At 47.4% G+C, this 13,397-nt stretch overlaps 1 protein-coding gene across 1 annotated transcript in view; it reads left to right on the top strand.

Annotated features, from left to right (window-relative positions):
• Positions 1 to 13,397, top strand: part of LOC128885569 (uncharacterized) — a 215,874-nt gene that overhangs the window by 73,266 nt on the left and 129,211 nt on the right. The window lies entirely within an intron of this gene.

Here is a 13,397-nt window from a genome sequence, read left to right as displayed (position 1 = left end):
AGGGCGAGCTTTATGCCCTCGTAAGTTTCAGGATGTATAGAAGAAGCGATTGGTCCGTGTTCGTCGCTGTCCGCTACACTTGGAGCACAATGTTCGCGAATATACAGGGTGGAGCAGCTGGAATCTTGACCATTTATCCTCCCTGAAATGTTCCACACCAAATTGACCCTCGATGAGCCAGAAAACAAGTACTACTCACTTGTATCGAATGGAAGTATCCTACGATTCTCATGCAAGTCTGTAGCTTGTAAATCTGTGTGAGATCGTTTATAATAGAAAACTTATTTAGAAACGTCAAGTATCGTAGATCGTGGTCGTGGAGATGAGCCATGTAACTCAAAACCTAACGGGACACCCTGTACGTTACTGGTACAAAACACCCTCTTGGAGATCTGGATGTACGTTGGTGTGTATCGCGCTTAAAATTCCGGCTGCTTGACCCGCGATAGATTGGACGTGCCGCGGCGCGGAATACATATCAATTCTAGTCCCACGGGGACGCAGTTGCATTTTCCTCCGAGGTAGCCTCTTCTTCTTACCCTCCCCGTGTTCCAGAAAAGAAAGACAGGTCGCGAGAGAGCAGCTTCTCTGCCTCTTGTTTCGAAAACAAAGAAAGTAAAAAGACGTCATTATTTCCAAAGGAATCTGAAGCATTCTTTCTGTCTTCTTGAGCATACTTTTTAGTTTAAACAAATTTTCGCCTTTTTAACCCTCGAAGAAGTCATTATTCCTTGGTTGCTTGCACGTTTATCGATTAATTAATAAATAATACCAACTCCAAACAGATGAATCTTCTCGTTTACTAGAACAGTAGCGCTTATTCTCCTCGTTCGTCGTTCTAATCATCCCAATGGCCCGCTTTCGATGCGACGCCGACGTCGAGGCAGATCGTCCCTGTGCCATTCATCAAGATCGCTGGTACAAAAGACTATCGCAGCAATCGGCCGGGAATCTCGAAAACGCCAACGGAGTCATTTCCCTTTCGACATGGCCCATCGGATGTCTGGAATTAGAAATCCCGAATGGTCGAGGATTCGTCGCTGCTCCTTTTGTTCGCAACACGGACCGGTTCCGTTTCGTACGGCAAAAAACCATCGACGTCCTCGATCCTCCAGCGATCAGGACAATTTGTCGTTTCGGGACGAAACAATCGCAACGAAAGGAGATATCGGTTCCTCCGACAAGCTAACACGAGGCAGAAAGATCGCTCGGAGTATCGGAGCATACACGGTGCACGATTCAATCCTCGTCCTCGGCGCAAATCGTGATTCCTTCGAGCGACGTCGCTGATAAAACTATCGTTGGTGAGGAGGATGCTGGGTGCTGCATTAGAAACTGAGAAGTTGAATCGTGCTTACGAGTTAGGTTGGACTAGTGTTTATGTTCATCAACTAGTGTTAATTTTCGAGAAATTGCATCGTTTGAAAATATTCATCCGCTTTAAATTTGTACTCCATACGTTTTATGTTAAAAGAGAATTAGAAGTGCATGGGTAAAATTGACTGGCTTGGTAGTTGTTAGCCCTAAAGAGGAGAAGGTATGTAGACGAGTGAGATTGTCGACGTTCATCGTGAACTGGTAAATTAAGGAGTTCGGTTGTCGTTCGTGGAAGGACGAGGTCCTCGAAGGGTCCTCGAGGAGCGCTCGTTTCGCTGTCCCGAAGGTGACAGGCCCCTGACGCGCGAGCAAGTCGTGAGCTCGTAAGGAATCACGGTCAGAGTGTACACTCTGACAAAGGCCTTTTTAAATTGTAATGAGCTGCCAAAGAATGAATTATGTGCCGTCCAAGTGCCATCGAGTCCTCGGCCCGAAACCCCATCGTATAAAACTCCGTGTGTACGCGTATACATATATCTGACATCCCCGTGCCGCGAGCAGCCACCCCACGTCATGAATATATTTACATTGATCGTCCGTCTCGGCATTTTTCATTTGCCCCGTCGTTGTGTCAGCTCGAACCCTCTCCTCTATCCACCCTCCCTCCCCCGATACTTTATTTATATCGATGGGACGTGTCTGTCTTCTCGAGAGGGCCGCTTCAATACAGTTTTCATCGGACACCCGTGCGCCAACGAACCCCGTTGACCGCTAATGATCCTTTCGTCCTTCGTTCGAGTCTACCGCGGAAGTCCCTCGAGCATCCTGATACCATTCCGTTATGGTTAAAGTTTCATTCGGGTTCGACGCGTCGAATCGTCTTGCGAAAGCAACGATGGATGTCTGTCTTTGCGTCTAGAGGAAAGTTTGGAGAGAATCGAAGCGCAATGCATCGTACTCCAAATTTTCGACCCTTCTCTCCCACTAAAATTCATTGAAAATTAGAAAAGAAGTTCCCAAACATCATAAATCTGATCTGAGGAATCAGGAAGAGAAAGATTGCGATGGAGGACGTATCGATGCACGCGATGGATCGATAAGGGTTCGTGGACGCGCCCAATGGCCGGACAGACGGTGAAAAACAGTTAATTGGTGGCGGTGGATCGCGAATGAACGACGCAGATGACTGGTTTCCAGGCACGTAAAGTATTGGAAGGCGAACTTCGTGAAATTTTCCCTGGCCGGCTACGGCGAAATTGCTCGGCTCTCTGTATTACCAGGAAGAGCAACGGAATTCAAAGTATGCGTATCCGCTCGTTAAAGGTTAAACGGGAGCAGAAAGAAATTCTGCCGTGCGCCCCGACGGTTAATCGTCCCGCTTCGGCTCCAACTATTTATTAGATGCACGTACGTTCTGACTGAATTTTATTCTTTCAGCGCGTGCCTCGCGTGCTAGGCGCAAAGGATGCGTCCGAGGGGCGCTTTTCCCATGGCGAGGCTGCGTTTACAACGCAACAATCGTTTTCTTGGGACAAAATGGCCTTAAAGATGAGACCACAAGCCCAGTCATCATCCGCTACAATACAATCCACGTTACCTTCCCTGTTATTTCTTATAAGTGACTGCTTCACGGTCTTTACGTCCACTCCTCCAAAAGAGATATACTCCCTTTGCCAGAAATGGTCCGTTATTAAAACGACATTACCAAAATTCAGACACGTCGATCAAAGGTGCTCTTGCCTTGGGTACGGAAAGGAAAGCAGCTAGGCGTCCCGAGCGGTGACAGGGTTGAAACGCAACATCTGCGTTTCCATCTGCAGCGTCGATTCGACAGCAGCTGGAAGACAGAGGAAGGGCGGCCGCGGGCTAGCCGAAGGAAGACGCCACGGCGAACTCTGGCCCTGCGAAAGGGATTTACGCGTCTCGGGCGCGTGCACGATAAATCATCGGAATAGGCGTCGCCGGGAGTGACACGGCTGTGCTGGTTAATAAATGCACCGGCAAACCGTGAATTACATCGGATCAGGGGTTGCTCTCACCCCCTGTCGCGCCCTTTGTTTCGCCCTGCGGTCTCGCACGCTAATATCGAGACGTCGAATCTTCGTCTCGCGCGTTTACACGAGAAACCAGAATAAATTTACCTGTAATTGCCGGCCGAGAGGGACACAAATCGTTTTTTGGAGAATCACGGGGCTTGTGTGATTTGTGCACCGGAAACGATTACTGGCAATTCGGTGCTTTCGGCTGCGATAGTTTCTAGGGAAATCATTATGGAAATCAGACAAAGACGAACGAGGTAGATCATACTTTTGGAATATTTAAATATTTGGATTGTCCTTGCGAAAAATATAATGTTTACTGACGCGTGTTCTAGATAGAGATTTAACGGTGGATTCTACTTTGTTGGCTCAGAAAGTAACCGTTTTTTTTTTAAGTATCAAGACCAAACTTTCGATACTCTCAATTCTTTGAAAATTCCCACGGATCCCATTCGATTCTCGCTCGTAACGATTTCAATTTTGTACCATCCATCCGCTATCTCCGTTTTCGAGCGAAAGGAAGTCCCTCCTATAATCACCTTTCTCCCTATTGTCTCCCAGAGAAACAATGGCTCGGCCAGATGGCCAACGAAAGTACAAGTCACCGACGACAACGTTCCGTGAAAGTTTCCCGGGGGTGCATTACGCCCCATTAAGGCCTGGGGACGACGTCGCGGCTTTTAAGGTCTAAAACGCGCCTCTATTTGTTCTAATATGAAACCAATGTTAATGACGATATATCATTTCCCTTCCCGATTCACCAGCTCGGAGAACGTCACCATGAATCACAGCAGAGATGCTAATGTACCAATTTATCTTGGCTCAGCTTTATTAAGACTTAGTTTTTCTCCGCGCGAAGGGAACGCAGCTTTCACGCCACCTTCCTCTCTCTCTCTCTCCTACGCTTTCGATTCTTCTCTCCCTCGATTTTGATTCGTGGGCACACGTACACGAGCGCGTACAAAGGAAGATCGATATCGAGAGGTCGAAGGAACACCTATGGGCATCCACGGACAGGGTCTGACAAATTCCAGCGACGGAATACACGCTCGTAAATCACCGTCCGGTTTGCTGCTCGCGCGAAGACGTCCCTTCTCGATCTCTTTGAGTCTCCTGGCCCGGTCGATTATTTCTTCTTTCGGTCGCTTTGTCTTCTGGGTGCGGGGACTGGACCTTGATGACTCGAGTTCGGTGGCAACGCTAGTTATCGACTGTGGTGTTTCTGTAGATAGCAGGACGTTCTTGAAACTAAAAGACCTCTCGCCAATCCTAACATAGAATTGGAAATATCTGGTATGTACCAAAAATCGACTCTTCCCAACTACCTTGATAGGCTTTAGGCTCACTTTAAACGTCAATCGGAAGAGCTTTGATCACAACGCTCCGCGACGAATCTCTTCGCCATGAAGACGCAAAATACCGATGGGGTAACTCCTACCCTTCGATACAGAGGGATGAAACCGTTCCTAGCGACAGAAACCTATTCGACAGCTAATCGTTTCCTCTGCTCGCGATCGGAGTGGATACACTTGTCGAGGGAGGGAAGGGATCGCACCTCGCGGTCGAAAATAGCTGGCGTGGCTACCATATGGTCGCGGCACGGGCCAGAATGTCGCTCGATAAATCTGGCCAACATAGAAGATTTGTCACGCGGTCGAAAATAGACGTGAAATAAGTAGAGAGGTTTGATGCGACCGAAGCTCGAGCTCGAGCGAGGAAGAGAGACGGGCAGAGAGTGTCGATGGAAAGGGATGACGCGGTTGGTGGGCCTCGACGTCTCCGCGTAAACACGAAGGCGCCGCGGCGCTTTACGACGCCCCGGGACCGCGGGCCGTGTTTAACTTATCCGAGACTTTCTGGCACAAACCATTTTCACTGCCGGCTTCGAGCGACGACACGCGCGTCGACCCGTGGCAATCCCCCTCCGCGCACCAACCGAGCGCCGCGACGCCTTCCGTAAACCGTCAGCCAGCCCGAGGAAAGGCTACGTCGCGACGCTTTGGATCTTCGAACGACTTCCATACGGACAACGTGTTCTTGGCGATTTTTCAACTTTGATCGCTATGAAACGTTAAACGGTTTTGGAAATGGGGGAAACTAGCCCTAGCGTGAACGTTTTAGGATCTTCAGCCTCTCTTCTTACCTTAATTAAATTCAGCATTTTCGAACATTTCAATCACAAACTCTAGAGATTTTTTATTTCTTCCATCACTCGTGTTCGCTTCGGAAGTAATTCGACGTTATCGCCAGAGTAAATAAGTTGGCATCCGTATCCTGACGCGCTAATAGATTCCCCTAGGAGGGTGAATCTCGGAGCGAGTGCCCTCCCTAGCGACACAGTTCATCATAACAGAATGGAACGGGGTTGAACGACTGCCGCGAAGGCCGTGGCGAATCTGGAGATAAAGGGAGAAACTGAGCAGATAAGAGGGCCAGACGATCCTTGGAACGTCAGAGGTGGTAATAGAACCTCTTCCTTCTTCAAGATTGGATGATCGAGGGATAGGTCCTTGATGTATGATGAGATCGTTGACTGCATGGACCATTTTTAATAGATAACATTCAAAGCAATCTAACTATTAGTCAGAATTCAATGTCTGGGATAATTATATGGATTGAGTTTGAATTTGTATACAGTTCTAGCTGCAATTGCAATATTGCATTCGATCTTGGACATTTCTCTCTCTCTCTCTCTCTCTCTCTCTGTCTCTCCTTTGGGATGGACGATCGAAGGGTGGATACGCTCCTCTGTCTATCCTTTTGGCGAGCACCGGAGACGAGAGACAAATCACTCTTGGGTCGCGCGAATAGATCGAGCCATGGAGAATCCACATTAATCTGTATCAAGCTTGCCATCAATATTTAATCCTAATCCCGAGAATTGCCGCGTCGACCTTGGGATACCGTCGCAACTCGACGGGATTCGATGTCATAGTTCATAGTTGGGCCTCATATGATGAAATTGAACTGTTTATTATCGTTTATTAATCGAAATTCCTATCAAATAAATTAAATCTCAATCATCGTAACAACTTCTCTTCCAACCTTAAGCTTCGACTCACACTCTTACTTGTCGATTTCAAGATCGCGTTACAACCTCCTCGGCCAAGGTCGTCCAATACTCAAGGCCACCGGTTCGTCGATATCCTCAAGGGCGACGTATAAATCTAACCCTTGATTCTCGCTCAGGATGAAAAATAAACAAAAAGAACGATCCTCCCTGTCGCGCGAACGTCCCAAAAGGAGAAGTAGAGACCGCGCCAAGTCCCTCCGATTAAAGAGTGCTGCGTAACGAGTGTTTCGTCCGATCGTTCGTGTAATTAATGGCGGGACAGTGCGCCTGGACAGGCCGCGCCGTGTAATAATCGGTAATTACTCACGGTAATTAAATAATGCGTTTATCGGTGCGATCGGCCGAATGGGTGGCCCGAGTCGCGCTGCCTCCAGACCCATGCTGTATTCCGCGGCTCACGACACGCCGGCCCGATAAATCTCTTCCACTTTACTCCCGTCCCGCTTCCTCCGTCCTTCTCTGAAACCCAAGCGCCTTTGGTAACGTTTCGTTGAGCCCCCGTGTGAAAGGATCAGTCTTCACGCGCAGACACCTCTGGGCCCCAAAGTTTCCTTCGATTGACAGCAAATGGTGAATTGTGACCCTGTGCTAGCTTCTGAACATATTCCAATCTTTTGCGCCAAGTCACGTGCAAGTGTAGCTTCTGAAACTTTTCGTTCTCTACGCTCCATTCACTAGGGAATGATAAGTCCGTAGCCTGATGGAACACCTAGCTTCGTCTCTTCAAATGGAGGGTGAAGAAAAAATCAAATTGGCATAAATCGATTTCCTTGTCTACTAGTCTCTAAACAATGATCTCCAATGCACTTCAAAACAATTCCTATTAACTTGTATTAATTCAATGCCAGAAAAGTAACGCCTAGTCCTAGTTCATCAGTGTCGTCAGGAAGATGGTGGCAACACCTTCACCCGTGTCTTGGCTGGTTTAGCGAAGCGCGAATTAGCCTGAGCGATATCGGGCCAAACAAATGACGCTATTCCTGCTGGAAACGCGGCACTTAATAACGCGGATAACCCCGCCGTCCGTTTCTCATCCGTAAAGACGTCCGGCTACGCCTCCCTGAGCATTTGTCAGCCACGGTCAGTTTTTGCGGACGTCGCTGTCCGTGATCGGATATTCCTCTTACGTGCGCCGCGCATGAAAATTCGAGACCCCGTGAAATGTACCATAACATAATTGGAACCACCAAAAACACGTTGCTTATTTATGGAAAAAATGGAGCAGTGGGGATAGCGGATCTTGGAAAGAGGTATTCGGAACGTGGACGATGTTATGCTATGATTCCAGATTTTCTAGGCAATATTTTCTATCACAATTGAAACAGATATTCAGATGATACACCCTGTATATGATCTCTAGCATCTGCCTCTGTTTTGTTTAACCACCGAAAGGTCGGTTCAGAGACCATCGCCTGTAGACTTCACACTTGCCGAAAGAATCTTCTTTGGTGGCGCCCAGTGAAAGGTGTTCGATGTCAAAGGGAGCAGTGGCAATCCTCCACGGAGGTTGAAGAGCCACAACCGCGGCCACGAGAGGGCAATCCGAAGTTCTCGAGGTACGACAAAGCGTCAGGAGGCAGGCGTGGACGATTCCCGCGGCTTGCAGCCAGTAAAAAGGAGGAGCGCAGCGAGAGACGAGGTCGTGAGGTTCGTTTGACCGCAGAAGAGGAGTGGACGTTGTGCGGTCAACGGGCTCTTCTTGAGATTAATGTGTCGCCTCCTATCACCGGTGATTGACAGCCCCGTGACCGCGACAAAGCGCCGACTCCCTAACGCGATTCCTCCCCCTTTTCTCCGCAGTTGCTGTTACGAATGCTTCGGGCAAGTTTCGAACATTTCCTGGGGTCCATCAAGTTATTAAAACGAGTATTTGAACCGCACGAACACCTAGCTCCACTTGCATTCGATTACAATTTCTACACGGATATTTGAAGCTTCCTCGATCGATTAAATTCGAGTGAAAGAAACGCGCGCAGTGATGTATCGCGGCTTTTATTGTATCGTTAAAAGTTGTGAAAGAGGATGAGTTACGAGCATGTCTTTTAGTCTCGGTCGCGAGGGAAGGACGCAATCAATTGAAAGATAATGTTTCCTTGCCACTCACCGACCATCGTAAGAATTAATTACCGGGGAGTTAAAATAAACTTATCAGTTGCCCGATAAGGGGAACCGTTTCGGTACATTTCTTGCAATAATTCCATTCCAAGCGTATCGCGTTCGTAAACGACCGACGATTAAACGAAATTGCTTTATTGCATAGTCTCGGACTATAGTTTGTCTAGGATCGATAAGATAAAACGGTAAACGATGCAGATCTTCGCTAAAAAGAATGCTGGTTGTTTTCTCCGCTCGAGTTAGATTATTTCTGAGCTAATGGAACGTGTACACGCGCGACAGAGCTGGAGGAAATTGTTCGCAGGGCAGGTAGAATCACTTTCCAGTCGATCCCGCGGGTCCCGCCGGCAATCGGTCTAGCTAATTAGATGAAGGTTTAATTGCAGGGAACGTCGGAGGCAAGGCTGTCTCCTAGGTGCAATTCCCGGCATATTTACATCCCCCGCGGGACGAGAAGGGATGGGTCCAGGGAAGGGTATATAAGGCAGGAAAGGAGCGCCTTCTCAACCCTTTTCCGCTGGCTTTACCGCTCCCCCCGGTCGTCTTAAAAGAAAGGGTTAATTAAAAACAACAAAAGCTATCCGCGCCATTAGCGGCCGTTTGTATGCGCCGCGTTAGCGTTATGTCCGGTGCTTTTCGAGCCAGCCCTTCTGCCCGACGACCTTAACGAGTTCGAGGCTGCGTCACGGACCCGAAGAATCCTCTTGGTAGCTCCTTTCATTCTTTTTCCCGGTCCCTCCGACCCCGCCACCTCTTTTCTTATGCCGAAAGATCAAAGTGGAAATTGTTCCACGCTGGAATTATGAAATGAAGCGCCCCTCCTCGCTCTCCTTCTTTGTCGACACGTCTCACTGTGAAGTAATTGTACGACGATGCCTGACTCTTGAGATCGCTTCTGTTTCCTGTAACGAATATTAACTGTGCGACTAGTATGTGTTCGATTTCGACAGTTATCTTCCATCAACATATCTGACAGGTGTTTCCGAAACTCGTCTTCGGTCCCATCGCTCCACTTTCGCGCTCGCAACAAACTGGCAGACGTTAGTTTCGCGTGTGGTCGCGTTTTTGCTTCATAATCGTTCCCCCGCCCGGTCGAATGCCGCACGCAGCCAAAGTTTTAAGCCAACAATTTTAGCGCAGCCCGTGCAATTTGGAAAAAAGAATAGCATCGCGTGATTAACGCCCGTCGAGTTCCTTTCGGCGAACTCGAAACGAATGGGAAAACGTTGCACCGGGTCCGAAAAACGGCCGAAACGGCGCTACTTTGCAATATTCCCGCTGACGTGCGTCATTATCATTTGGGTAATTGAGTTAGTTTCGCAGCCAGTTGGGAGGATGCCTCGATTAAACGTTTTTCCTCGAAGCGTTGGTCGTTTGCTTGTGACGCGGTCTCGTCTTTGAACGGATGAGAGGTTTGCGGAGCATGTAATAAGAATTCTGATAAATATCGTGTTCGATCATTTTCTTATTGGAACATCGAACAGGTAACCGAATGGGGTGGGGTACATTTTCGAACCTGGAGTGAGTAGTTGACTTTGATCCAATTACAAGAAAGTTTAGTTTTGGCTATGGGCTACACACAAATGGGACAGGTACGCGTAGCTGATGAACAGTTACGCTGTTTTATTAATAGAGGGCTGCTCCGCCATGTTTAAGGAAACGACGAATCGAGAAAAATAAATAATCAGCGTCGGAAGGATTCGAATAGAAAGGAACGAAGCGTAGAATCGAACCGAGACACGAAGCCCGCGCGTGATTTCAGCTTAACGATCGAGGAAGTCTATAAAATTCTGGAAACGATACGTTCCCCAAATAAACTACTTCGGGGATCATTTATCTTTTATTGCGAACTTCGTTATGGCGTCACGGTTCGCGCGCGCCACTGTAAATCGAGTCGTCTCGGAAGCGGCGCGAATCGAGAAAGAAACTTTACGATCGTCGCGAGATTTGCTTATTAAATTGTCCGGTTACGCCATCCGTTGCTCGACGTCTCATTTAAGAGCCACATGATAGATTTATGTAGTTACCGCAGTTCGATTACTTTAAAAGAAAATGAAGACCGAACCTGAGAGCTCCTGATTCTTCGACGATTTACATTTTATAGCTTCGGAGACATGTTTCTTCCACGCAAGAAGACCGAACCATCTCGTCTCGGAGAAGAATACCCTGCCAGAAATGAACAAACCTTTGTACCACCAGGAACGAGGTGACAATTATTCATTTCGACGAACAAACAGCTCCATCCCTTTCGTTTCGTCGAGTGTCGCATCAAGGGAAACGCTGGAAGAGCCCTTATTGGCAAACGGTTTCATTTTTCCGAACGGCGCGCAATAAATAACGTCGTATCTATTATTCGCGAAGAGGCTACGAATCTTGGCCGTCGTTTACGCGACTGGCCAGCCCCCTCCCCACCGCGCTGTAACCAGAGTTATCTCCCCCGCAAATATATATTAATGCGAGTGATATATCAGCCCAGCCGCGAGGGACAAAACCTTAAATATTGGATAAGTTGGTCCGCGGTCGGCCCGTGGAGACCAAATCTCGGTGATGGATAGTCCGCCGCTGACTGTCATAACAACTTCGGTCCTTTCATTTCTCGATTCTTGGCCGTGGACGACCGTGCTTCGCTGGAAAGACGAAGAAACCATCGAACCTCCTCGTCAAGGAGTCGTCACCGAACTTGGAAACGTGATTCCGCGATTGGACAAAGGAAGTCCTTGCGACCGTGGCTTTTGGCCATGGGATCTGTCGTTTGAAGTCTCGGGGGAGTCGAGCCTGAAACATTTGGATATAAGAGAATTTAGGAAGGGGTGAAACTAAAGTATTTCTCAGGGTCCTATCAACGTACGAACTTTTACAAAGACCTTTCAGTCGGTTAACATATCGCCTAAGAATAATGTTAGTATATCTGATTTTTAGTATATTTGATTCTGATCAAATTCTTACCAGTAGATCCCTCAGGGGCTGTAGCTATGATTATAGCTATAGTACGGGTTTAGCAATCCCGAGGTACCCAAGCTATAGGGGGCCAGAGGGCCTCAACAGATTACAAACATCCCTAATGGGAGAATTATTAAGAGAACCTAAGCAAATGCAAAGTAATGTAAAGCAAGAATTAAATGAGTGTAAAGAATGAACAAGCGGTACTCGCTCGGTCACTCTTACCTGCAAATTACAGTAAGCTCAGATAGGCACACACAGCGAGGTGCGAGCTATAGCAAGTCGTGGGAATGCGTTTCACGGAGCAACGAGCCTGTGGGAGTAGCCGATCATGGAGAAATTGATTGCAGCGTGATATAAACGCGAGAAATCGTCCATTAGGACGTCCGACGGTTGTCTAGACGGTTGAAACATTTTATTTCCAGCTCTCAAGTTTCAATTGAATATTTTTTTGTTTCATTGGGACACTTAACGGAACGTTGGAGTGCGAGCTAATAAAGTTCATCTATAAACGATACGTTTTATTGCATCGCAATCTATACCCAGAAACGTGTGATATGGTGAACGTCGTGCTTGCGGAGATCGCTGCAAAAGGATGGAGACACGAATTCCTCGAAAAGCAAATGACCTGAAATCTCGTTATTTAATCGAATGTTTTGCAGCGTTATGGCACGCCTGACGTTTCGTAATTGATAAAGTGTTCGAACGATAATCGAGGAACTTGTCTCCAAAATGATTAAACTTAACGGATACGAAATCGAGACATTTCTGAAGACACATATTTTTAGTACGAAGTGTGTTATTATTAAAGAATGCAGACAATACTGCAACGAAACAAGCCATTATGGAAATAACACGCATTTATCGTCACAGGAGATAGCACTCATTGAAAATATATTATTGGAGTCTCGAACATAACATGATGCAGCAATTTTATTTAGAACCCCTGTTCGTAAACAGTTCTTACAAATTCCATTCTTGTATTAATGATATTTTCGAAAAAATGTAGTCTCAGTAAAATTCAGGAATATTAGACAAGGAGTTTAGAACATTTTGTGCACGCATCCCTATTATCGCCGACAAAATTCACCCTCCCCTTGTTACGGATCCCACCAACCGTTCTTATTGCAAATAAGTTCGTTCTGCATGTGTTCGGCTAACACACAATTTGCCTGGAGGCGATTCCCGTCATAGTTCTCGTTCGTTACTGTTCGAAGCGTGCAGGGGACGGTCTCGAATCTTAATTCATTGCGGTACATATTCCGCGGTTCTCGTTATTGGATTCCTCCTGATAATTCTGCCCTAAATCATCCCTCTCTCCGGCGTGCGCCGGATTGAAGAGGGGCCTCTAATTTCGTGCGTCTCCACGGGGTCGTGGATTATGCAGGAACTGGCAAAGGGTTGATCCTCAGGGGACGCTTGCGCCGACGTGACACTACTTGGCCCCGCTTTAATAGAATATCGTCTTCCTGTAAACATAGAGCGCCGGAAGAACCTAGGGCTTTCGTCGACCGTGGTTGCTCTATGGATCGTCGAACAACGGGACTCTTAAAGCTAATCCGCTCTTATGATTTTACGCTACACCTATTTACTCTGCATCAAGCCAATTCGAACCGCGTATCTTCTTCTTAAAATGACTGAAACATTCCCAAATTTTTGCTACCATTTCCAACGACAATTATTTCAATTCACATATGCTAACACTGTACAGCCAAAGTAACAAAAACATTTCCAACCGTTATGTATTAACTCTGGAGAGCCTGCCCCACAACGAGTTGTGCCAGCTAAGAGGAGCTTCCGTGACGCGCAAAACGTTCGGCAATCAGCCGTTATCGCGGGCGTAGAAAGTCCGTGGCGAGAGAAAGAATTCGGTATGCAACTGGGATTCGTGGAAACGATAACTACCAGGCGAT

Source organism: Hylaeus anthracinus, unplaced genomic scaffold (assembly GCF_026225885.1).
Source record: "Hylaeus anthracinus isolate JK02 unplaced genomic scaffold, UHH_iyHylAnth1.0_haploid 11981, whole genome shotgun sequence".
Classification (NCBI taxonomy): domain Eukaryota; kingdom Metazoa; phylum Arthropoda; class Insecta; order Hymenoptera; family Colletidae; genus Hylaeus; species Hylaeus anthracinus.
The sequence above is the reverse complement of the archived record's forward strand: the minus strand, read 5'-3'. Positions and strand labels throughout refer to the sequence as shown.